General features: G+C 45.4%; 1 protein-coding gene across 9 annotated transcripts in view; it reads left to right on the top strand.

The window, feature by feature from the left end:
* Nucleotides 1-22,528: 22,528 nt before the first annotated feature.
* Nucleotides 22,529-25,374, top strand: part of GREB1L (GREB1 like retinoic acid receptor coactivator) — a 136,930-nt gene continuing 134,084 nt past the window's right edge. For 8 of the 9 annotated variants that reach the window (XM_061448691.1, XM_061448690.1, XM_061448687.1 and 5 more), the window contains exon 1: nucleotides 22,778-22,915. The gene's annotated coding sequence lies outside the window, so the exon portion shown is untranslated. Of the gene's footprint in view, nucleotides 22,916-25,374 lie in introns of all 9 variants that reach the window. The other variant, XM_061448684.1, reaches the window with a different exon arrangement.

Genomic DNA, 25,374 nt, shown 5'->3' with positions numbered 1-25,374 from the left:
TTGTGCTGTGTACTAAGTACATCAGCATCTGGAGTCACTTTGAACAACAGGAGAAAGCATTTCCCAGTGACAAAAGTAGAATTTTGTACAGTATTTATAACTTGCAAAAGGCAGGGGGTTGGCTGTGCTTTGTTTCCCACCATCCTGAAAAAAACTAAACAAACCAAGGCCTATCTTGGGGGTTCATCATCTCCAAGGGCTTTGTTTGGAGGAGGGAATATAGCTAAGTGGCTGATAGCCATTTTGCCTATGAGCCTGTAAAAGTGAAAGATGCAAAACCAGCTCCTGAATTTTCTTTACCTTTCTCCTCACCACCACCATCTTCACTATTCATTAACCCAGCTCATTACTGAAGGCTGAAAACACAAAAGTAAACATGAGTTAATGAGGTTTGCACCTGGGGGTGGTAAATAAAGCTGCTGTGTGTGTGTGAGCTCTTGAAGAGAAACTCACTACTGTAGGAGAACAAATCTCAGTACAGAAAGGACAGGTCTGCCTGGGGTAGGGAGTGTGTGCGGACAATAGGAAGAATATGGTAATTTTTCTGACTTCATAATCAGACAGGGAATGATGGGGAACAAAATCTTTCCTAAATTTATCCCTCCAATTAGAAAATACATGTTTGCCTTATCTCTGTTTTCATTGCAGCTGGATCCAGAAATTGATGCTAATCTGAGTCCTTTCTCCTGTGCAGTTCAGGACATTTCAAATCCATATTTTTCATCCTGGGGTTTTGTCTCAGAGAGAATTGAGACTTTGTCTTGGACTTAGAGAATCGAGACTTTGTCTGAAATGCAATAATAGGGGGCATGCTAAACAAAATGAGTCTTTGTGTACCATTGTTATCAAAACATTATAGCAGCAGGAAATAGCTAGACATGGATTTTCCTTTGCTAGTTAGCTGCTACTATAGATCTGTTGAAGTTCAACTCATTTTACTTTTAAATTTGATTGCAGCAGCTGAATGCTTTGCAAAGAAAGAAAGAGCCTGTAAGATGGTTCTTTATGAAATAGCAATGCACATAAGAAGTCAGTAGGTTTTCACCTTACCATTTCCTTTATTCAATCCACACTTGTCCGAATGTGACTTTTACTCTTGTGCCCAAGCATGACCTACCTTCCACCTCACTGATGCAGCGTCACCAGCAAGCAGAAATAAGCCCCCCTGTAAAACCAGCCCCTTTTGGAGCTGCACATCACAGCCAGGCTCACCCCTCCAGGCATCGGTCATTGGAGACAAGATCAGTCTTGAAGATGCTGCTGTGAGTTGCTGGGTGGAAGAAACATGCTGCACGGTCTTATTTCCACTGCAGAGTGTGCTCTCTTTCGCCTCCAGGCATCGGTCATTGGAGACAAGATCAGTCTTGAAGATGCTGCTGTGAGTTGCTGGGTGGAAGAAACATGTTGCACGGTCTTATTTCCACGGCAGAGTGTGCTCTCTTTCGGTGCTCTCCCACGCACAGTGCTATGGTCTGAAAGAAAAGCAAGCTTTATAAAAGCAGACCTCCCTAGGAATATGTTCAGGGATGAATTCTCTTCTTCTGATGCTCAAATCAAGGTGAGGATTAACTTCACTGAAGACAGTGGAGCCAAACCAACACAAGTCAAAGGAGATTCAGACTGTACCTCTAAGAAGCATCTATTCCTATTACTTCCCAGACTTTAATTGCTGCAAATATATGAATCTTAACATTAACTGACTTCAAGTCATAAAGCCCTAATTGTATATGCAGGCTACTAGTAACGCAGTGTGTTGCTGCTGCATAAAACACGCATAGATTGTACACAAATTAAAAAGCTTAAATTTAGCTTCAACCACACAAAAGACATCTTTATAACTAAGAATGATGGGAAGAAAGATCTCATTCCAAACCAGATGAACAACTCATTTTTTCACTGATCCTGGATTTGGCTGACCTGACTTAAATGTGACCTAAGACATTTCTTAGTGCTTTGGAAATTGCATCAACATACTTGGGTCGAAGATGCCGCAGTCAGGAAGAAAAAAAAAGGGGGGATTCTATTTTTAAAATTCTGCTGTTCCTGTTTAAAATAGATCAGTGAAGCATAACTTTTCCTATAGCTGTAATTCTTCAGGCTAAGCAAACTCCAGTAATTTCAAAGGCAGTGGGAACAAGGGGTCACTCGGGGCCAGCCAGCCAGCCAGCATTAACTCTTTGTTCTTTTCTAGGCAAAGCTTTTGTCACGTAATTGTTGTTGAAAAGAGCTTATAAGTGAAAAGTTAAGCTTTTCCTAGCAAGAAAGAACAATCTGAAAAAGTATGTAGCAGTCGTCTCAGGGGTGTACAAGAACACTGAGGGAAGAAAAACATCAAGGGAAATTCAGCTCTAGTATCTATCACTAGCACAGGACTGGATTTCCTAGAATCACAGAATGGTTTGGGTTTGAAGACCTTTAAAGATCATCTAGTTCCAATCCCCCTGCCACCAGCAGAGACACCTTCCACTGGACCAGGTTGCTCAAAGCCTCATCCAACCTGGCCTTGAACACTGCCAGGGATGGGGCAGTCACAGCTTCTCTGAGCAACCTATGCCAGTGTCTCACCACCCTCACAGTGAAGAATTTTTTCCTAATGTCTAATATGAATCTCCCCTCTGTCAGTTTAAAGCCATTCCCCCTTGCCCTGTCACTACATGCCCTTGTAAAAAGTCCCTCTTAAGATTTCTTGTAGGCCTCTTTAGGTATTGGAAGCTGCTCGAAGGTCTCCTCAGAGCTTTGTCTTCCTCAGGCTGAACAGGCCCAGCTCTTTCAGATTGAACTCATAGCAGAGAGGGACCAGCTTGCAGATCATCTCCATGGCCTCCTCTGGACTCAGTTGAGCAGGTCCACATCCCTCTTGTTGGTGGCTCCAGAGCTGGACGCAGTTGCAGCTGGGTTCTCTAGAGAGTAGAGCAGAGGTGTGGAATCACCTCCTTCGACTTGCTTGTCACAGTTCTTTAGATGCAGCCCAGCACATGGTTGGTTTCTGGGCTGCAATCTCACACTGTTAATCTTCTCATCAGCCAACACCCCCAAGTCCTTCTCCTCAAGGCTGCTCTCAATTTTGCTAAATAACAACTGCCACTAGGTAGCTGGTGTCAATAGGAGACTGCCAGCATGTATGAACACCTTCCAGCAACAGGAGGCTATGAGCCACAGCAGTGTACAAGCTTTTCCTGACATTACCAACAGTGCTGAGAGCCCCAAAGCCTTTCTGCAATATCATAGACCTGAAAGGCTTCAGATTTAGGGGAAGAAAGCAACTTTCCAGCAGCATGACCTGACCCCCTTGAATGCTTAACATGAATAGCATAGATCCTTGTTCCATGATTGTTTCGTATCAGGCAGCTAGACATACTTCATAAAATAAATCTTTTTTGAGCTAGTGTGTTAGATGATTTTTAGATCACATATTTTATACCAATATCCAAATAACCACCAAACATTGAAAAACCCAAGGAGGCATAGGTAGACTGTCCTTGCCATTAAGATGTGTTTAGCTGAAGCATGGACTCCTGGCCTGAATTCACACCTTTGAGCATTGGCTATTCCACAGATAATGTTCCTTGGAGTAAAACTCTGTCCTTATGTGACCTCAGCTGCACACAAAGAGTTGTCATCAATGGCTCAATGTTCAGCTGGAGACCAGTAACGAGTGGTGTCCCTCAGGGATCAGTGTTGGGACCGGTCTTGTTCAACATCTTCGTCGCTGACATGGACAGTGGGATTGAGTGCGCCCTCAGGAAGTTTGCCGATGACACCAAGCTGTGTGGTTCATTTGATACCCTGGAGGGAAGGAATGCCATCCAGAGGGACCTTGACACGCTTGTGAGGTGGGCGATGCCAACCTCATGAAGTCTAACCATGCCAAGTGCAAGGTCCTACATCTGGGTCGGAGCAATCCCAAGCACAGCTACAGGTTGGGCAGAGAAGAGATTCAGAGCAGCCCTATAGAGAAGGACTTGGGGGTGTTGGTTGATGAGAAAATGAACATGAGCCGGCTTCAGTGTGCGCTTGCAGCCCAGAAAGCCAACCGTATCCTGGACTGCATCAAAAGGAGCGTGACCAGCAGGTCGAAGGAGGTGATCCTGCTCCTCTACTCTGCTCTTGTGAGACCTCACCTGGAGTATTGTGTGCAGTTCTGGTGTCCTCAACATAAAAAGGACATGGAACTGTTGGTACAAGTCCAGAGAAGGGCCACGAGGATGATCAGGGGACTGGAGCACCTCCCGTATGAAGACAGGCTGAGGAAGTTGGTGCTGTTGAGCCTGGAGAAGAGAAGGCTGCGTGGAGACCTCATAGCAGCCTTCCAGTATCTGAAGGGGGCCTATAGGGATGCTGGGGAGGGACTCTTCATTAGGGACTGTAGTGACAGGACAAGGGGTAACAGGTTAAAACTTAAACAGGGGAAGTTTAAATTGGATATAAGGAGGAAATTCTTTCCTGTTAGGGTGGTGAGGCACTGGAATGGGTTGCCCAGGGAGGTTGTGAATGCTCCATCCCTGGCAGTGTTCAAGACCAGGTTGGATGAGGCCTTGGGTGATCTGATTTAGCGTAAGGTGTCCCTGCTCATGGCAGGGGGGTTGGAACTAGATGATCTTAAGGTCCTTTCCAACCCTAATTATTCTATGATTCTATGACCTATCAGCTGTAGCTCAATTCACACTTCTCTAAAAGTTACTTGCCATCCTCCAGGCAAGTCATAGGATAGATGATTTTTTTTCCAATACTTTTCAGATATAGGAATGGCATTTAAAAAAGCCAAACAGATCCCAAGTGGCTTCCAACTGGATGAAGTAATGATAGTTTGGAACCGGAAAGGCTTGGCCTCAGTAGTTTGAGAGCCAAACACGGGAAACCGAGGTAGGCATTCAGGCTTTGAAAACACCAGCTACCTTCTGTTAGTTTGTATCTACATTTACATAAACAGCTCTCAGCAGAAGAAAATGAAATTTGTTTAAGTATTTCAGCCAAAGGACAGCAATTATAACAATAAGGCACTCCTTTCCCTACCTTCAAAGCATTTGCTAGTATCAACAGCAGACCTGAGACCAACTCCTGAGGCTTCAATGTCTTCTTACTAAGCCAACTTGACACTCTACAGATCTGCTCTTTGCATTAGATGTTGTGAAATGTTTCATTTTCTAGTCAGAGTGGTTTGTCCCATTGGTTATGGGATAGAAGTTACTTGGGTACACTGCAATGATGTTGCAAAGTCCTTTTTGAGAAAATAGCTTCGTCATGCCATAATTGCAGAGTGTGACCAGTGGATAGAATGGACTAATAAATCTTTAGTCTCAGGCCAGTGCCCTCTGAAACATTCATGGTTCCTTAGTTGTGCTAAGGTAATAACCTGCCCTTATGTGGCATAAATCACATAAATGCTTAATGATATTTTAACTTACACATCACTGAGCATGCATGGTTTCTAGGAAAAAAAAAAACAACCCAGATGTAAGTGTTTGAAGTATAAAAACCTTAGTGGTCTGGAAGTGTATAGCAGGAAGGAATACCCTGTAGCTACAACTTACAGAAGCTCCTCATGTTGGTGTTGACAAAACCAAAGGGAGCCTTCTCCAACATTCCAAAGTATTCCACGTGTTTAACGGAACGTGCAGAACCTTTTGAGCAAAAAATCTCTTTCCCTTTATAAACAAATGTCTGCAGTATATAAACTATTATAAAAACTAATTTTTAAAGGCTTAGTCAAATATAAATTTATGACATGGTTTAAAAATGCTAAAGATAACTTCTAAAAATGAGTGGTGAGCTTGATTTATGCAGTGCCATGTGATTAATGCAGTGATATGTTTTGATCCTCACCAGGGTTTAAAGCACATAGAGCACATTTTTTCACCTTTCTCAGTACAGATAATACAGTTTACAGCAGTGAGAGTCAATTCAGAGAATTAAGAGACAGGACAGTTGATAGCATGTAAATCTGCTTTTGCCTCTTTGGCAGAGCTGCAGGGAGTAATTCCACCAGGTTTGATTCAGTTTTTCTGCCAGTGGTACTTGTAAAATACTTTAAAATCTGTGGTTGAAAAGCGCAATATAAAGGTTAATTGTTCATCCTGTGTCTGGTACTAGAAAAGCTCTCCTACTGAAGAACAAAATAAAAGCAGCGCCTTCATCCTTTTTTTCTTTTTTTAACTTTTTCAAGTATTTTTAAATTTTCATGTTTGGATTCTGTTTCTAAAAATGCAATTTAAATACCGGATCATAATTACACTTAGGAATGATCCTAATTGTTGCGATCAGGTAGTTCAATGCAGACTGTCATGTTCAAAGACTGCAGTTAGGTCCTACATGGAGCACTTTCCTGAAAATCTAGTCCCCTCAGGCAATGGCTGTGTTGAATTGTATAACCTAAACAGCACCAGACCACCAGTCAGATAAGAAATATGCAAAATAAAATCTGAAGAGCTGAAGGAAATGTAGTTTGAGGACATAGTAAATTCAGCTTTAGAACTAAGTATCAGATCAGGAGTTTGCAGTCACACATAGTAAAATATTTTACAAAAAAATAATGATTTTAGCTGAATTCTGTTTTAAACAATTTTAACTTTGTTGGGGTAGGTCTTGGGCTTGTTCTGATACTGTCAGAGTAAGTTTCATCAGCTAGCTCTCAACTTCTTGTCATTTTTTCATCTCCAGGTCACTGTTGCCAGTCACTGGTGTCCTTTAACTGGAGGTTCAAGTCAGAGACTCTTCAATATCTGTATTGCAGCTGTTCCCAGCTATCTATCTCTCTTACCTCAGATTCCTTGCACATTCTGCTTTTGACTTAGAATCATAGAATAATTAGGGTTGGAAAGGACCTTAAGATCATCTAGTTCCAACCCCTCTGCCATGGGCAGGGACACCTTACACTAAATCAGATCACCCAAGGCCTCGTCCAACTTGGTCTTGAACACTGCCAGGGATGGAGCATTCACAACCTCCCTGGGCAACCCATTCCAGTGCCTCACCACCCTCACAGGAAAGAATTTCCTCCTTATATCCAATTTAAACTTCCCCTGTTTAAGTTTTAACCTGTTACCCCTTGTCCTATCACTACAGTCCCTAATGAAGAGTCCCTCCCCAGCATCCCTATAGGCTCCCTTCAGATACTGGAAGGCTGCTATGAGGTCTCCACGCAGCCTTCTCTTCTGCAGGCTGAGCAGCCCCAACTTCCTCAGCCCGTCTTCATACAGGAGGTGCTCCAGTCCCCTGATCATCCTCATGGCCCTTCTCTGGACTTGTACCAACAGTTCCATGTCCTTTTTATGTTGAGGACACCAGAACTGCACACAATACTCCAGGGGAGGTCTCACAAGAGCAGAGTAGAGGAGCAGGATCACCTCCTTCGACCTGCTGGTCACGCTCCTTTTGATGCAGCCCAGGATACGGTTGGCTTTCTGGGCTGCAAGCACACACTGAAGCTGGCTCATGTTCATTTTCTCATCAACCAACATCCCCAAGTCCTTCTCCACAGGGCTGCTCTGAATCTCTTCTCTGCCCAACCTGTAGCTGTGCCTGGGATTGCTCCGACCCAGGTGTAGGACCTTGCACCTGGCATGGTTAGACTTCATGAGGTTGGCATCGCCCACCTCACAAGCGTGTCAAGGTCCCTCTGGATGGCATTCCTTCCCTCCAGCTTATCAACAGAACCACACAGCTTGGTGTCATTGGCAAACTTCCTGAGGGTGCACTCAATCCCACTGTCCATGTCAGCGACAAAGATGTTGAACAAGACCGGTCCCAACACCAATCCCTGAGGGATGCCACTCATTACTGGTCTCCAGCCGGACATTGAGCCGTTGACCACAACTCTTTGCGTGCGTCCATCCAGCCAGTTCTTTATCCACCAAGTGGTCCATCCATCAAATTGATGTCTCTCCAATTTAGAGACAAGGATTTCATGTGGGACAGCGTCAAATGCTTTGCACAAATCCAGGTAGATGACATCAACTGCTCTACCCCTGTCCATCAGTTCTGTAGCCCCATCATAGAAGGCCACCAAATTGGTCAGGCAGGATTTCCCCTTAGTGAAGCCATGCTGGCTGTCACCAAGCACCTTGTTGATTTTCATGTGCCTTAGCATGCCTTCCAGGAGAATCTGCTCCAAGATTTTGCCAGGCACAGAGGTGAGACTGACTGGTCTGTAATTCCCCAGGTCATCCATTTTCCCCTTCTTGAAAATGGGGGTTATATTTCCCTTTTTCCAGTTGTTGGGAACTTCACCTGACTGCCATGATTTCTCAAATATGATGGCCAGCGGCTTCGCAACTTCATTTGCCAGCTCCTTCAGGAGCTGCGGATGGATCTCATCAGGACCCATGGACTTGTGCACGTTCAGATTTTTAAGATGGTCTCGAACCAGTTCCTCTGGGCGCAAGGTCTTCATTCTCACAGTCCCTGCGTCTGCCTTCCAAGACTTGGGTGGTTTGGTCAGAGCCTTTGCCAGTGAATACTGAGGCAAAGAAGTCATTCAGAACCTCAGCCTTCTCCAAATCCTGTGTAGCCAGTTCTCCCGAGAGCTTCCTGAGGGGGCCTACATTCTCCCTAGTCTGTTTTTTATTTGCTATGTACTTGTAGAATCGCTTCCTGTTATCTTTAATACCTCTAGCTAAGTTTAATTCTAACTGGGCCTTAGCTTTCCTAACCTGGTCCCTAGCTTCCCGGACAACATCCCTGTACTCTTTCCATGCCACCTGTCCTTGCTTCCACTTATTATAAGCCTCTTTTTTCATTTGAATTTTCCTCAGCAGCTCCTTATCCATCCAAGGAGGTCTCCTGGCCCTCCTGCTGCACTTCCTTCTGGTTGGGATGCAACACTCCTGAGCTTGTAGCAGGTGATCCTTGAATATCAACCAATAGTCTTGGACCCTGCTGCCCTCTAGGGCTGTATCCCATTGAACCTTCCTAAGCAGGTTCCTGAAGAGGCCAAAGTCTGCTCTTTTGAAGTCCAGGGCAGTGAGCTTGCTGCACGCTCTTCTCACTGTCCTGAGGATCTCAAATTCGAGCATCTCATGATCGCTGCATCCAAGGCTGCCCTGGAGAGTCACATTTCCAACGAGCCCTTCCCTGCTGGTGAGCACGAGGTTAAGCACGACACCTCTCCTTGTCAGCTCCTCTATTACTTGCAGAAGGAAGTTGTCTTCTACACAATCGAGGAACCTCCTGAATTGCTTGTGCCGGCCCGTACCGTCGTTCCAACAGATGTCAGGATGGTTGAAGTCACCCATGAAAACAAGGGCCTACGAGCGTGAGGCTTTTCCTATCTGTCTATGGAGTGCTTCCTCCACAGGATCTCCTTGATCAGGAGGCCTGTAACAGATCCCCACAGTAATGTCTCCCATAGCTATATTCCCTTTAACCCTGACCCACAAACTCTCTGTGGACTGCTGACCTGTCCCCAGACAGAGTTCCATACTCTCCAGTATATCCCTAACATAAAGGGCAATTCCCCTTCCCCGCCTGTCGGGCCTGTCTTTTCTAAAGAGCCTGTAACCTTCCATTCCAACACTCCAGTCACAGGAGCCATCCCACCATGTTTCTGTGATGCCTATTATATCATACCCCTGTAGATGTGCACACATCTCTAATTCCTCTTGTTTGTTCCCCATGCTACGGGCATTTGTATGGAGGCATCTGAGCCGAGCTCCAACTGAAGCCGGCTCATTGGCTGGAGCAGCTGGGATATCTCTACATTGCTCCGCGCATTTATTATAGGTTCTGGCAATTGACTGGGTGTGTTGGGATGGAATGATGCCCCCCTCACCAAACACATCTATTTTAAAGCCTCCTTGACCAGTCTGGCAAGCCTCCTACCAAAACTGCTCTTTCCCTTATCAGACCAGCTCCACCAGCCCCCACTAGACCTGGCCTACAAGCTTGGGTCCTGTGTTCAAGGCACCCAAACCCCTGATTATGACACCACCCTTTTAACCAGTTATTAACCTGGCTAATCCTCCTAGCTTTTTTTAGGTCCTCCCCTGTATCCTGGAGAACTGATGAAAAGACTATCTGAGCTTCAGAGACCCTAACCACCTCCCCCAGGGCTCTGTAGTCCTTCTTTATGTTCCCCAGGCTACTACTATCTATATCCCTAGCACCCACATGTATCACCAGGAGTGGGTAATAGTCCGTGGGATTTAACTAGAGCAGGCAGCCTCTCTGCCACATCCCTGATCCGTGCCCCTGGTAGGCAACACACCCCCCTTGAGAAAGGGTCCGGCTGGCAGACAAGTGCTTCTGTCCTTTTCAGTGTAGAGTCCCCTGCTACTACGACCCACTGCTTTTTCCTAGAAGCACCAGTAGAGATCTTCTTTACCAGGGCATCAGCCGGCTGTTTCTGGCTCAATAGTGCCCTGCAGGACAGCAAAGCAGTTCTGTGTGGGGACAACAGATTTAGGGGGAAGCCCCTTGCTTTTAATTGTCCTTTTCCTTCTTTCTTTTTTTTTTTTTTTTTTTGTCACTAATTCCCAGCTTCCCAGGTTAACGGCCTCCTTCTTTCCTTCATGAGGTAGAGGTGAAGCTCAAGGCCTCTGCACAGTTTGGGCCAGGAGCAAGCATTCCTGCTTACTCTCAGCTTCCCTGACATCTCGCAGTCTGTTAACAGCATCCCGCAGCTCAGTCACCTGCTGCAGGACTTCTTCTGCATCCACCCTCTGCCTCCAGCCTTATATGCTGAAGATGGTGAAGCAAGACAAGATGATGACAGAGCCAGAGCTGCATTTCTGTCAGTAAAGGGTCATGCTACGAGTCATGTGCACCTTTTGTATTTCTCTAGCCCTGTCTGCCAAAATCCAGCCTGAACTCAGCTGAGGAGCTGGACATGTTGTCAGTGGATATCATGACAGAGCTTACAATGACATTTCTGTGCAGATATTGCAGGGTGGACACCAAAAAGACTGGAGCAGTGCAGGGCAAAGCTTTGAAGTGTGACTACAAAAAAGTCTAGTGACAGGAACGGGCTGCCTGGTGCCACAGGGTACTGCTGGTTCCTGAGGAGACCGACTTACCCAAACTGGATACATTGGCAGCTTGAGGGCAGTCTTCCCTTATTTTGAGCCTAAGCAATCTCCTATTAGAAAGAAAACAGGGAATTCAGGGATGGTGATTGGACTGTCCTAGCAGATGTGGCCACAGGGAAGAAGGGTAGGTGGGCTGTGCCTTCTCTTCTTGGGTGTTGCTTACAGGGGGCTTCAAGGTGAAAAAAATGAATTACCTGCCTGTTTGACAGCTCTTTCCTGATTGCATTTTTTTCTGTTTGTTTGTTTGCTTGATTTCTTTTGTGGGGTGCTCCAGCTTTCAGGGCACGTTGCCAGGGGTTATGTGCTCTGCCAAGCGGAAGCCTCACGTTCTTGAGCAGGCAACATCCTGGTTCCACCCTATCCTGAACGGGGTGTGCTCGCATGTACTGTCAAGCACACTTTATTTCAGACAGACATTTGGTGAAAAGAAGTTATGCTAATCCTGCATTTCTCCCATAAACTGACCACTATAAAAACAAGCTGTAGCTTGACACAGCAATGCTGTACCCTTTGGAGAGATCTGAGGAGAAGAGATGCTTCCCTATATGCGCACAGGCTCTTTCCAGGTGACGACATATCCTCAGGCAGCATTTGCTATTGCTGTACTGTGGCATACTTTGACTTGAATGACAAGGGACTTCAACTGATTAGAAATGATGTGCATCACTGTCACATTCTCCAGCAGGGCAGAGATTTCACCTGCAGACCATTGCCCACAGACAAGTCACTATCACCAGGGCTGGCCTAGAAAAGGAAGATAAAAAATAGTGATGCAAGGGTCTAAACAGAAAGGAAAATAGTTACTTACCTTTGTAGTCATAGAAACATAGAGCCATAGAATCAGCTATGCTGGAAAAGATCTTTAAGATCGTCAAGTCCAACCATTACTCCAGGACTGACAAGACCACCACTAAACCATATCACTGAGGGCCTCATCTACATGGCTTTTGAACATTTCTAGGGACAGTGATTGCGCCACTTCCCTGGGCAGCCTGTTCCAATGCGTGAGCACACTTTTGGTGAAGAAATTTTTCCTAATATCCAATCTAAACCTCCCCTGGCACAACTTGAGGCTGTTACCTCTTGTCCTGTCTCTTGTTACTAGGAGAAGAGACCAACCCCCACCTCACTTCATCCTCCTTTCAGGTAGCTGTTGAGTGAGATAAGGTCCCCCCCAAGCCTCCTCTTCTCCAGACTAGATGCCTCAGTTCCCTCAATGTACCTCATCACACTTATTCTCCAGAATCTTTGGTCTTGGTTGTCCTCCAGAGGACAGCTTCATTGTCCTCTGGATCTGCTCCAGCACTTCAGTATCTCTCTTGCAATGAGGGGCCCAGAACTGACCACAGGATTTGAGGTGCGGCCTCACCAGTGCCGGATACAGGGGGATGATTGCTCCCCTGGCCCTGCTGGCTCCTAGATCATGAGGAGATAAGAACTGCTGAATTTTTAGTCCCTAGACAGGGCTTTGTATAATGTATAATGTATATATGTGTAATTCAGGGGACAGATGGTAAGTTTGCAGTGGTGAAAGCTAGGGAGCAGGAAAGCAGCTGGGCTCAGAAGCAGTGCCACCTTTGCTAGGCGGCAGCTGAGCCTCCGAGCTTCCCAGTGAGGCGGCAACCCCGCGGCGCATTTCGGCAGCCCGGCGACACGGGCTCCCGAGCTCTGCCCCGCAGGGCACAGGCAGGCCAAGCTGGCCGCCGGGTTCTCGGTGGCAGCCGGCAGCGGACCGCGCTTGGCTTCCCCGGCCCCCCTCAGAGCCGCCGCGGTGAGGCTAGACGGGCCGCTAGGCGGCGCTGCGACTGCGCAGGGCTGGGTGGCGTTTTACTGTCTCCCTCGCAGGGGCGGGGTTGATCAAGTAACGAAACGCACCCCGGAGGGTAAGACAAGACTTCCCCGGAAAGGAGGGAATGGCAAGCGGCACACGGGAGAAGGGCTGGCCGTTAGGCAGCCAGAAGGGGCTGCTGTGACGCAGAACCACAGGGATGCTGCAGGGATGGAGAGCAGAAATACGGATAACATCCGTTTCGTAAGAATGCGGCTCTGAAATCATAGGAACGAGGGGGTTTCAATAATGTATTAGGTGCTATATCGGGACAGTAGAAATGCCACCAGGGATGTAGACAGGAGAGAAGCTTCAACCAACATAACCATGCTCTTGTTAAGAAACACTTTAGGGGGATTTGTTAAGACTTGGTTTTGGCTCAGTGTTGCCTGGGATTTTTGCCCATGCACAGTATAAATCGTCGGATGAACAAAGGTTGGCAGTGGGCTTATTTTAAGAATTTCAATAAATACCTCAGTTCTGCATCTAGGAATAAAAGCAATTGGTTTCACTGCTATGGAGGAAGCAGGAGGTGTCTCAAAAGGCTCTAAACAACACCACTGATACCATGCACCTTAACAACAGAAAAGGTGTATTGTTAACATCCCAGAACTTTCTAAGAGCTGACAGAAGAGTACTCTCAGTCACTAAAACTCACTTTCAGGAGAACTGGAAGTTGAGGGGATCTTCAGCAGGTGGGAAACAAATTCACATTGGAATTGTACTTTGAAAGGTAAACAGAACAACCTGGTCAATTCAGGCTGTGAACTTCTGTCCAGCCTGTAGCCTGGATTCTTCTCCCTACAGGCTTCATGAAAGTCCAGAGCGTGAAATGCATGCTGCTCAAAATGACTGTTAATAAATACCAAAATACAAGGAACTACATTACTTTTGCCAACTGACATGGATTTACCGGAAGTAGATTCTGATGAGATAATTGTTACCTGTATCAGAAGAGTAAGACCTTAATTCATAAAGACTGATATTTTCATATAAAACTATTGCATAAGGCTTTAGTTTTGCACACTTTGTTTTGCTGTTTTGCACAGTTCTTTGATCAAGAGCTTATAGCAAATTAATATACCAGGTATGTTCAAAATCCAGTGGTTAACTCAATGGTTAGTCTTAATGCTAAACCGTCATTGTTCAGTATCGCTCATTGTTCAGAGCGTTAACCAGAGGAGCTCCATCTGGATTGCCTCCTGGCTATTTTCCATTTCTAGCTGTGATAGAGAAGAAAACATAAACTCATCGTATTGCAACAGACCAGAGGAACAGAAACAAAAATAGGTCACTGATGTAATCAGGTGGTAAACAGAAAGCAAGCATGTAATACATCACTTTATTACAGGTAAAGATGAAGCTCTGTATCTAAGAACAGAGAATGAAGGCCACAGTAATAAGATGTGAAACCATATTTCGAAGCAGTGGCTCTGGAAAAGACTCAGAAAAGAATGGCACAGCCCCTGAACAGAAACTCCCACTGAAAGGGGACCTGAAGGGGTATTGTAATCTTTAGATGTACTGAGAGTTGAGTCTTAAGTCAGGCTAGTGAAGTTACAGTAGTTTGGGATTTGTTTGGCACTAATCTTGCTGTTACACTGAAATGCTGGTCTAGTTCTTCAAGGCTCGGATCAGGGAGGATGTTACCACATTAGTGGAGGGAGAGATGGATGTTATTTTGCTCTACTAGACCCAGAGCACATGTGAAGGAGCTCCTACCGCTCCAGGGACTTCCCTTATAGGCAAGAAAATGGTGTAACATAGCCATCAGAATGATGAAGTCTGTGAAAGCAGAGCTTTTCCTATCTTGAAAGACAAATAGCTAGCTTCAGATCTGATAGCTATCACTTATTATTTTCTTGGAACTGAAACCACTCAATGCTAACTGAACTTTTCTCACAGGTGGAAGCAAGTACCTTTGAGATCAAGGTTTGCACACTTCTCCTCCATGACTGGGAACAATATTAGGTCCCCTAATATAGTTATCTTAAAAAGGAAAACCTTATACATGTCCGAGGATAAATGCAAGACTGAACTTTTACTGAACTTCAGAAAATACCAGATTAAATGACTTGATGGAGTTTCCCCCATTCAAGAGACAGAATGTATTTCATCCCCCTGGCAGTTCTTGGAAAGGAGGTGCAGAAAGAAAGGGTTTAGCATGTACCTGAGTTGTGCAACCAGCTGTCAATTTGAATCCATTAATTCAGAGCTCTTGTTCAGTTCACTGCAGGGGCTCAGTTCAAGCATCTTGGAAACAAAACCTGGCAAGAACAAGAATTCATGCCTTGTCCAAAGGTTTTCCCAAACCCAGGCACCCCTCTTTTTGCCCTCATATTTTGCTGTTGTACTGCTTCCCCACAGAGCTGCTGATGTCAATGCTTGCATGTGTCCCTGCATGTGGGTTTATGTGCATGCAAGCTACCTGCATTTTAACACCTCCCCACTGTATTATGTTTTTTCACGCCAGTCACAGCAGCACAGCCTGTTTATTTGGGAAGTTAAAAGTACCTAAAAATGTCCATTCTTTTTACTAAGCTGGTATACAATTGCTTTCTGATAATAGAAAAAAGGGAACATTGGAGAGCACCTGCTCCAGCTCCCTGCTGAGAACATGGCTGAGTTAGCACCTGGTGTTCAGCATCATTTCCAGTCAAGTTGTAAGTGTGCCAAGGATGGAGATTCCTCAGTCCCTCTGGGCAACCATTGCCTGAAAGGATTTATTTTTTTCCCCTAACATTGTGGTGGAATTTCTCTTCTTGTTCCTGATAGGCAAGTGTCGACTGGTGTTTACAGGCGAAGGCTGTGCGCTTGATGGCAATGCAATGAAGGACAAACTTCTTTTCAGGGAGGTGGCATTTACATTCTTGAGCATGCTCTTGGTCTATCTGGTTGCTCAGCAACTCGTCTCCAGTGAAACCAGATAAGATTTGAGTAGCAACATTGTTCTCCCAGCCAACAGGCAGTTAAATGACCAGGTAGTTGACCGAAGCGTTTGATGAAGTCAACATAGACTCTGTTTCAACCAGTACTTTAATGATCATTATGTTTACCTCTCTCCATGTCCATCCTCACATTCTAGTTTTAGTAATATCTAGTTTTCTCTCTAGTAGCATCTCTTGAAGGATTTTATAAACCATTCCTAGTATCTGTCTGCTTTCAACTCCAATAGCACTGGTCTCCTACCTCAGATCTTCTACTCACAAGGGATATGCTTTTCCTCCTACTCTCAACTTCATTTAGAATTGAAAATTTCAAAATCTTAGGATTTTCCAAGTTTACTTTTGCATAATGTTCAAATTCCTGATGCTGATGATCACAGCAGACGTAGAGAGGACTCAATCACCAAGAGTATAAATGACTGGCATTTCCAGTTCCAAGTTCCCACCACAGCTGGAGCCACCATCTGTAAGGCACCACATGGCACATTTGGTATTTTGGGAAAAGTGTTACTCTCAGGTGACCCCTTGAAGAGGTTCCTGCTGAGCCAGACAGCACTGCACCTTACTTTAATTCTGGGGTGCCAAAACCTAAGGGGAATCCTTGACTTTCAACTACAAAATGTTACATAAAACTGAATTTACCTTAAGGAAAATCCTTCCTCAAAGGTCAAGGGTAAACAAAACAAAACAGTAATAAAGAAAGCAAAGAAGGGCAGAGACACCATACATGTAGGATTACTGATCTGGAAATGCTACAGCTCAGGAAGCAGAAGCCCAGGTTATGTGGTCTAATATTTTTTGTCAAGTTCATAGATTGCTAAACGTTATGAGTGAACACAGTAAGAGATTTATAGAATCATAGAATCATAGAATAGTTAGGGTTGGAAGGGACCTTAAGATCATCTAGAGCTGGCTTTCTGTTACTTCAGAGGAACAGAACCTCCTGTAGATGAAGTAGAAGACCAGGAGGGATTTGGTTTGCATAAACTGGACCTACCCTTTCTCTGGAGCTGCTGGGACATGGACCATTCTATACAATAAACACATAATAATGGAATAGAGATTAACTATTTTTATGTTAAGAATAACCCACAGTATTAATGAATCCAGTTTTTGTAGCCCTTGGGATTTTCTTCCTGTTTTTTGGCTGACTGGACAGCAGCTGGTTTTGGAATTGTTTCTAACCAGCAGTGCAAGCTGGTTTCCTTCCCTCCTGACAGCATCACAATCCTGTCTAACTGGCAGGAGGTACCAAGAAACCTGTACAAAAAGCTCAATATGTAAATAAAACATGACCTGAAACATCATGCTGGAGCCATGAGCATCCAACCCTGTCCAAGTGTGGACTAGGGGATATACATACTGGCTATTGTGGGTTCCAAGGTGAAGTGACGCATATCACCCAAGGCCTTGCCCAACCTGGTCTTGAACACCGCCAGGGATGGAGCATTCACAGCCTCCCTGGGCAACCCATTCCAGTGCCTCACCACCCTCACAGGAAAGAATTTCCTCCTTATATCCAACCTAAACTTCCCTTGTGTAAGTTTTAACCTGTTACCCCTTGTCCTATCACTACAGTCCCTAATGAAGAGTCCCTCCCCAGCATCCCTATAGGCCCCCTTCAGATACTGGAAGGTTGCTATGAGGTCTCCACGCAGCCTTCTCTTCTCCAGGCTGAACAGCCCCAACTTCCTCAGCCTATCTTCATATGGGCGGTGCTCCAGTCCCCTGATCATCCTCGTGGCCCTTCTCTGGACTTGTACCAACAGTTCCATGTCCTTTTTATGTTGAGGACACCAGAACTGCACACAATACTCCAGGTGAGGTCTCACAAGAGCAGAGTAGAGGGGCAGGATCACCTCCTTCGACCTGCTGGTCATGCTCCTTTTGATGCAGCCCAGGATACAGCTGGCTTTCTAGGCTGCAAGCACACACTGCCTGCTCATGTTTAGTTTCTCATCAACCAACACCCCCAAGTCTTTCTCTGCAGGGCTGCTCTGAGTCTCTTCTTTGCCCAATCTGTAGCTGTGCAAGCTTTTGCAAGGTTTGTAGGCATATAGATAGTGCTACATTAAACTGGGGGTTTTTGTTTTGGGTTTGTTTGGGGTTTTTTCTTTCTTTCTTTGAGAAACAAGAAAACAGCTACGAGACAAGTAGCTAAAATACTCTGTGTCTGCACACCTGCAGAGTGCAGGTTAAGACAGCTCAATGCCAAGACCCTAGAAGCTGCCCAAGAGAGGCGTGGTGGCTATTAGACGTGTTTCAGAGGCTCTGTGGGAAACCTTCACTGTGGAATAGCCAGCTGGCAGGTCACACCCCACAGCACATACCTACTTCTTCCTCTGTGCTTTAAGAGAACTGAGCCAAGCTGTCTCTACATCCACATACCACCAAAAATCTTTTGGAGAAGATGGGAAATTTATAAATGTGGGAGTAGATAGCTCTGTAAGCTCAGAGATTTGCCTCCACAAGACTAAGAGATCTGCTGTTGACAGCACTTGGGCCTGTTAAGATGTAGTGAATGCTGGACTAACTTCACTTAGCAGCCAAGCTTTTCATTAGCACAAAGTCAGGCTTACCATGATGTGTATGGACCTGGTAGGAAAACTGGGAGGGGAATGACTGTTAGTTCTGGCAGCTACACAAGCCTGGGGAATTTACTGTAACCTGCTTTAAGTAGGAATTTTGTCTGTGGAAAGGGAACCGTGACAAAACCAAGTTAGGGCTTGTGCAGTCTTATCCACCTCAGCTCAAAAATGTTTTCCATTTATAAAAACACCAAAAGCTCAAATGCATCTCTGACTTTGTGAAGACAAAAAAACAAACAATCAAAAGAAAGTCACAAACCAAGACGAAAGTTTGACACTCTGTGTAGATAAACCTCCATAAACTCTAAATAGTGAAATATGTGAAGCAATATAAAAAATTATAAAAATGCCTTGCACCACAAACACTGAGTGCTGTAATTGTAAGATGTCTGGTTTTCACCTTTAAAATGCCCAGTTTCCGTGGCTTGACTCCCATATAGATTCAGGACATTTTCTCTGCTGTTGTTAACATTCTTTTTAGCTCATGAGCAGCATCTCAACCTAGCTGGGTTCAGAATAAGTATCCCAGCAAACATCAACCAGCAGTGACTTTGATGAAATTCACTACTTTTACTGGTAACAGCTACAGGAAACGCTGCAATTTGGGGTTTTAAGAACTTCTACAATTGAGTTTCACTCAACAAACTGTGTCAGTGCCATGAAGAAAAGCCCACCTTTGAAGGCTCTAAATTTAGTTGCTTATATGAAATTGCCACTGGTCTTTTTCCTGTGTATGACTAACAAGATGGGGGATGTACAATGTGAGTGTACATGTTAAGTGAGTGGTTCTGTTGAACATGTCAAATGGGGAAGAGTGGGTGGAATCTTTTTATATCCCTGTGGTAACTGATTGGGTGATCACAAGGAGAGGGACTGCATTCACCCAGTAGTGGTGGTGCATAGGTGTGTGGTTTAATCTAGGTCTCTAAACTCCTTCAAAAGTCAATGAGAAGAATACGGGGAGAGGGTTTGCCTTTTGGAGGTTTTCATGTGAGAATGGGATGAAACTGCCTGCTGGAGCTGCCAAGTTGTTTTCACTGTCTGTAAATAAAGATAGACTAAATTTGTGTTCAGTATGTATGAAGTTGATAGTTCATGAATAACAAGAAATTAAAGCAGAGAGTTCCCTTGTGTGACTATTTATGTTTTTTTAAATATTATTTCTGAGGTTGGATACATCAAGTTATTTAAATGTATATTTAAATGTAATTTGCATGACATAAATACAACCTCTAGTTTAGAGAACGACCTAAGATGAACTGACAACCTTCACTTCCAGAAAAAGAAAGGTTGAAATCTATGGGGAAGTTTGCCCCAATGGCTAGGAAAGGGGGAACTGTTAGTTCCTATCTACAGTATTTAGAACACTATATCCAAAAGATGTTACTGCTCCCAAAACAAGAATATATGAAGAAAATGAAGAGATACTTCAAGGTAGGGGAAATCAATTCATTGCGAAGGCTCAGGAGTGAAGGATACCCATCAGCCTCTGTAGTTCCACTGAGGGGCCATCAATCTTTGTGCAAACTGTAGTCTCAAACTGTGCTCTTACACAGAATAGAAGATAACATAGGTAATGGTATTTTGCCTTGTGAATATGAAAATGGTCAAAACCCAATCCATGAATGACGATTTCCCTCTTTATTGCCTAGGGAGGGATCAGAAAATGCTGCTCACTAAACCAGGTGCTGTTTTGATGCTGTGTCTTTACCTCAGTATTAACTGGCCCTGCTTCCCAAGGCGAGCCTCTAATTGCTGTGTGACTGCATGTCTGCTGTCAGTAATTCCTAGTGACTGACTCTAATTTCTCACCTCTTGAAGTTGCACTTTCTTGTTTCCTCAAACATTCTTTTGTTCTTGATGCCAGTATGTTCCCCAGACTGTGTGGTCTCTCCTTTATTTCACACCAGCAGCTGCTTTGGCATTCTGCATCTTCTGTTTCAGACACATGAGCAGCTCCACACAGTTGTGTTGTGAATATTATGGCTTCAAACCCTGAAAAAGTTTCATGTCCTAAAATGTTCTTGTTACAGATTTTATCCTGCCATCTGATGCGCAATATGGCCCACAGATGGTACAGATGAAACCACCCTTCAAGCTTGATAGTCAAAATAGAAAGTTAAAAGAAAACACATAGTGAATGTTCCTTCCTTTTCAAAAAAGCAAACAAAAAATAAGTCTGAATAGGAAAAGAGCTACCAGAATAATTCTCACTTATTCAGTAGATACCACTAAGTAAATTGAAACAGTTTGAAATGTGAAGGGAAATCTAGACTGCAATTACTGGGATCAAATTAGATATAATTAAGTAATCTAGGTTACAATGATCATATGCTATAGCAGGTATTCTACAGGAGCCTTGATATGCTTTCAAATAGCTCATGAACTTATAACAGTAATAATAAAAGTCACACTCTAAATCTGTCTGGGGTCATATGGCAGGGACTGACACTGTTATTGCACTGTTATTGCTTAATTCAGTTCTATTTTGCCAAGTATCAACAGCATAGTTGACATACACAGAGTACAAGCAGACATACTAGAGTGGCAGCTCTTTTACAGCTATCTACTTCCAAGTTTTTGGAAAAATTAAGTGAATGACTTTGAACAAACAAAGTGGCAAAGCTTTAGGACTTGATCCTAAAGCCTGGTCTCACTTAGCAAAGTCTCTGAAGTTCTGCTTCAGCTAAATTTTTAGCTATCTGCTGTTAAGGATCATATTATTAGCAACATTTTAAAGACACAGACACCAAGATAAGCTAATGGAGGACAATGTCTGCAGGTAAATCCACAGCTGAAACCCAGCTCTACACAATTAAAGTATGTGAATAGACCTGTCAAAACCAACAGATTAAGTTATTCACATAAAAAATTGTATTTCAGGATCAAAGTAGCCAATGAACAAATCATTTGCAAAGCTTTATTTGGGAGGTTCCTTGGTTTTGAGAACAACTAGATATGAAAATATACGTAAGAATGTTCTGGAGCTCATGGCTACAGCCATGAGCTAAAAAGTACTGAACTACTACAAAGAAGTGACAAGTTGGTAGGGACAGTTTTTTCTGTCACACTTTTTGATGGAAAGTCTCATTATCTCTTGTAATGAGAACACTCACTGGGATGCTGGAACTTCATATTACAACCTGCAAATACAAAGGATGTCAGAAAAGTACTGGACGTCTTCTTTTTCTCAGTGTCACACAGCAGTAGGTGACACCACTGCCACTTTTTTGTCACTATCACTTTTTTTTCTCAGCTGTTGAGGCAGAAAGATAAGACATCACATAAGACTGAGCCCTATGGCCCTGAGAGAAGAAAAATGCTTTTTGATAGGCTCTGAAGAAACACACTCTTTGAAAAGCAAAAACTGAAAAGGAGAGGAGATGGTTCACATGGTAGCTTAATCAATCAAAGGTAAAAGGAAGAAAGTGCAAAATCATTTTCCCCCAGTTCAAGGGATATTTACCCTCAGGTGCCCTGCTGTATTTCTAGTCTCCTTCCCATGCTCCTGTTAAGTCTGACCTTCATCTTACATACACAAAGAATCCAAACCCTCTACTTCCCCATGCAGACTAGGACTCCATTTACAGCTTTAAATGCTCCAGATCCTTCTGTTTTCATCCCCTCCAATGGACTCAAATGCCCTCATCTCTACGCACCTTGCTTTGATCCCTGTTCAATTTAATCTCCAATGCAAGTACAGCCACAGCACCCTCCTAGCATGCAAAGCCCCTTCAGCTTCTACTTCACTGCTCTTGGACTAGCTCCGCTGCTAAGTAAACCCAAAACATAAGGTGACCAACTTTAAACCCTGCCCGCAGTGCTGACCCGCCCGCGGTGCTGGACCGCCTCTCGCAGAGCAGTGCAGATAGCCTTCCATCTTCAGCCTCCGGGATTTCTGACACGGTTTTGACGCTTCACAGCTCCGTCCATGGCTCCAACCCCGTGCAGGGCCTCATCCCTCCCCTCCCTGACTGGAAGCACCCCAGGTCGCTCTCTCCTCACAGAGATCCGCCGCCATGCCCTAAGCCCCACTGCCTTCCGCTGTCTCCTCCACTAACCCGCGTACACCGTTCACAACCCACCACCTCTTCCCATGACACGACGCGGCTCCAGCCCCGCCGCTCTGGGGCTGGGACCGGGGCCGGGACCGGGGCCGGGGCCGGCTCGGGGTGTGCCGGACACCCCTCACCTGAGCGCGGCTCCGTCTTAGCCACCACCCGCTGGCCCCACGACCCCTCTCCTTCCCCGCTGTCAGAGCAGGAGGGGCGGCACCTGCGGGCCCGCCCCATTCTCCTCCCCTCGCGTCCCCTCCCCTCCTCCCGCCGGAGAGAGAGAGACACGGAGACCCGGAGGGAGACGGTGGCACCGAGGGCGTCGGGCGGGACTCCCGAGCGCAGTTGCTCGGTGCGAGGGGGGGGGAGGTGGAATATACAATTAAAAGCATACAATAAACAGTTTAAATTTAAAAGCAAAAGATCAAGGGAGGGGTGGAAAGGGAGCGCTTCAACTTCTCTCTCTCTACCCAGCAAGGTAAGGGAGCGGCGGGGGGCGCGGGGCTTTACTTCGCCTTCTCGCCGGTGCCTGGGGAGGGCACAAAGGTAGCGGGGCCGGGGCGGTGCAGGGCGGAGCGGCTCCTCGCTCGCTGGGTCGCGCTCGGTGTCAGTCACCCCGCGGAGGGCAGCACAGCACCGGCGGTAGCGAGGGGCTGCGGCCGGTGTCACCGGCGGGATGCTGGTGCCCTCCCCCGACAGGGCTCCAAGCCCTTTGTTACCTTCGTTTCGGACTGGGGGGGCCGTGTGGGGTGGTAAATGACCCCTCGCCGACGGGCAAGGCGGGCATGGCCGAGCCCCGAACGCGCTGTTACGGGAGCAAAGCAGCCCCTGTGCGCTGGCGGGCGGCAAGCAGCGGGGTCCCGGGGAGCGGGGGGTGGTCGCGGGGGGTGCAGGTGGCTCTGCTGGAGAGCGGGCGGGCGGGCGGGCAGCGAGCTTCCCTGCGCAGCGCTGCCATGTGGGCGGCCGCCGGCAGGGGGCTCGGCTGCCTCGCCCTCCGCGCCCGGGGGGTGGCTTCTCCTCAGGGGAGAACGGCGGCGGTGGCTGCCCGGGGCGGGGGAGCGTGTGCCTGTGGGGCACTGCTGGACATGTGCCGGCCGGGTTTGAGGAGGGGAGGGCAGAGCGCAGGGTCTTCTTACATGGAGGAAAGGGGTGTGTGTGTTTCCCTGTCGACGGTGTTCCCTGGAGACGCGGCAGCCCAACGGGCAGTAACGGTCGCGGTGTGAGGCACCGAGGGCAGGCTGCCGTCGCGGTCCTTGTGACAGGCAGCCTCTCGCTGATTTTCCTTCACCGTGGCGACAGGTCTTGTTTGATGTTGGCAAGTGAAGGCAGAGGGGATAAGCCGGCTTGGACGGACCTACCGGCGGCTCTCCGGGCGGCTGGCCGGTGTGTGAAGGGACGGCCAGCCGCCCTCGGCAGCCGTTGAAGTACCGCCGGGGTCCGGCCCGTCCCTCCCCAGCGCTGCCCGTGGGCTTCCTGAAGTCTCCGAAAGATGGAAACTTTGGCTAAGCCCCGGGATTTTGGGCAATGCAGGGGTTGGGTCTGCCAAGGTCTGCTCTTTGTTTAGGCCTCAAGCCTGCAAATATTTATCCGTATTCTGAAATTAAGAATTATCGATGCTCAGATGTGTTTGAAGTGCAGGAGACAACCTTCAAGTTGCCTGGTACAGAAGTATTTTCCGTGTCTTGTGCTTGTCAGTGTGTTTCCTTTAACTACCCTTAAGATATGACCTTATTATGTAGTTCCATTTGGCTTTTTTTTTTTAATTGGTGACTCTTGCAACTTTCCCACTGACTGATGTTTTAAGTGTTATTGAAATAATATTTCATGTTTCATTGATGCTTTGTTACAAAGGGCTTTTTTAAAGGTTGAGATAAAAGGCTGCTGCTGAAGAAAGTATTGTGTCTTATTCCCTGACTAGGAATAACTGAAGCACTTTAATTATATTTTTTACAGTTATTACTGTTGTTTAGATCTGAGAGTGAAGCAAGTAGGTGCATATTTCAATTGCAGATAGTTATATATGTGATCTCTGAGAGGACAGCTGAACCTTTCTGCACTTACAAATACTGTAATGCACATTTAAGTTTGTTTTTTGTTGAGGAAATACACCTTCTTAAGAAAAAGCTCATTACATATGCACTAATGGGATTAGAAAAACGATTTATTTGAAAATATTAAACCTTACCCTGTAGAATTTGCTTGTGAGTGGGACAAAAGCACTTATGGAGCTGGTCAGTTAACTTTGTAAATACCTCTTTGCCAAGGAGTAAGGCTTATATGAGGATTCCCAGAGCTGTTGAAAAATGTTTATTTATTCCTCATTTTAAAACTTGTAGATTTTGAACGTACACATACTTGTTCTTATGGGTTGTCAAGTATTTCCAACAAAATGTTCCAGAAAGTCAATGAATAATGTTCCATATGTGCCTACCTGTTTAAAGGGCTGGGCTCCACACCCTGAAGGTTTAATTATGTGTCTCTTAATACATATAACAAATACAGTGTATGTTTTTGTTTATTAGTAGTAGGTTTGTGCAAAACAGATTTTTGGCTAAGGTGTTTAACAGAACAAGACTTCAGTTATAAAACCCAATATGTATGTACTAGGAAATTTTATCAGTTGGGTTTCGCTGTAGGTAATGTATTTCAATCAGAAATAGTGATGATTTTTTAGTAAGGAAGTTTTAAGCCCATGTAAGGATGCAATACTAAAGGAAGTAAGCAGTAATAGGCAAACAGATTACTGAGTTTTTACTGGGATAATTAAAATATGTGAAGTTTCTTAAGATCCCATGAGGACATGGCAGAGGAAAGGAGGGGTGATCTGACTGAGAAAAGTTTGGCTAGAATTCAAAAAAGCACATTTGGTTCAAGGACTTCTTAAACACATAAGTATTGATATTTGGTGGTTCAGTAAGTCATGTCCAAAGTATTTTG

Source organism: Pezoporus flaviventris, unplaced genomic scaffold (assembly GCF_033815535.1).
Source record: "Pezoporus flaviventris isolate CSIRO_AGI_PZ_B2104156 unplaced genomic scaffold, CSIRO_AGI_Pfla_v1 ptg000007l, whole genome shotgun sequence".
Taxonomy (NCBI): domain Eukaryota; kingdom Metazoa; phylum Chordata; class Aves; order Psittaciformes; family Psittacidae; genus Pezoporus; species Pezoporus flaviventris.
The sequence above is the reverse complement of the archived record's forward strand: the minus strand, read 5'-3'. Positions and strand labels throughout refer to the sequence as shown.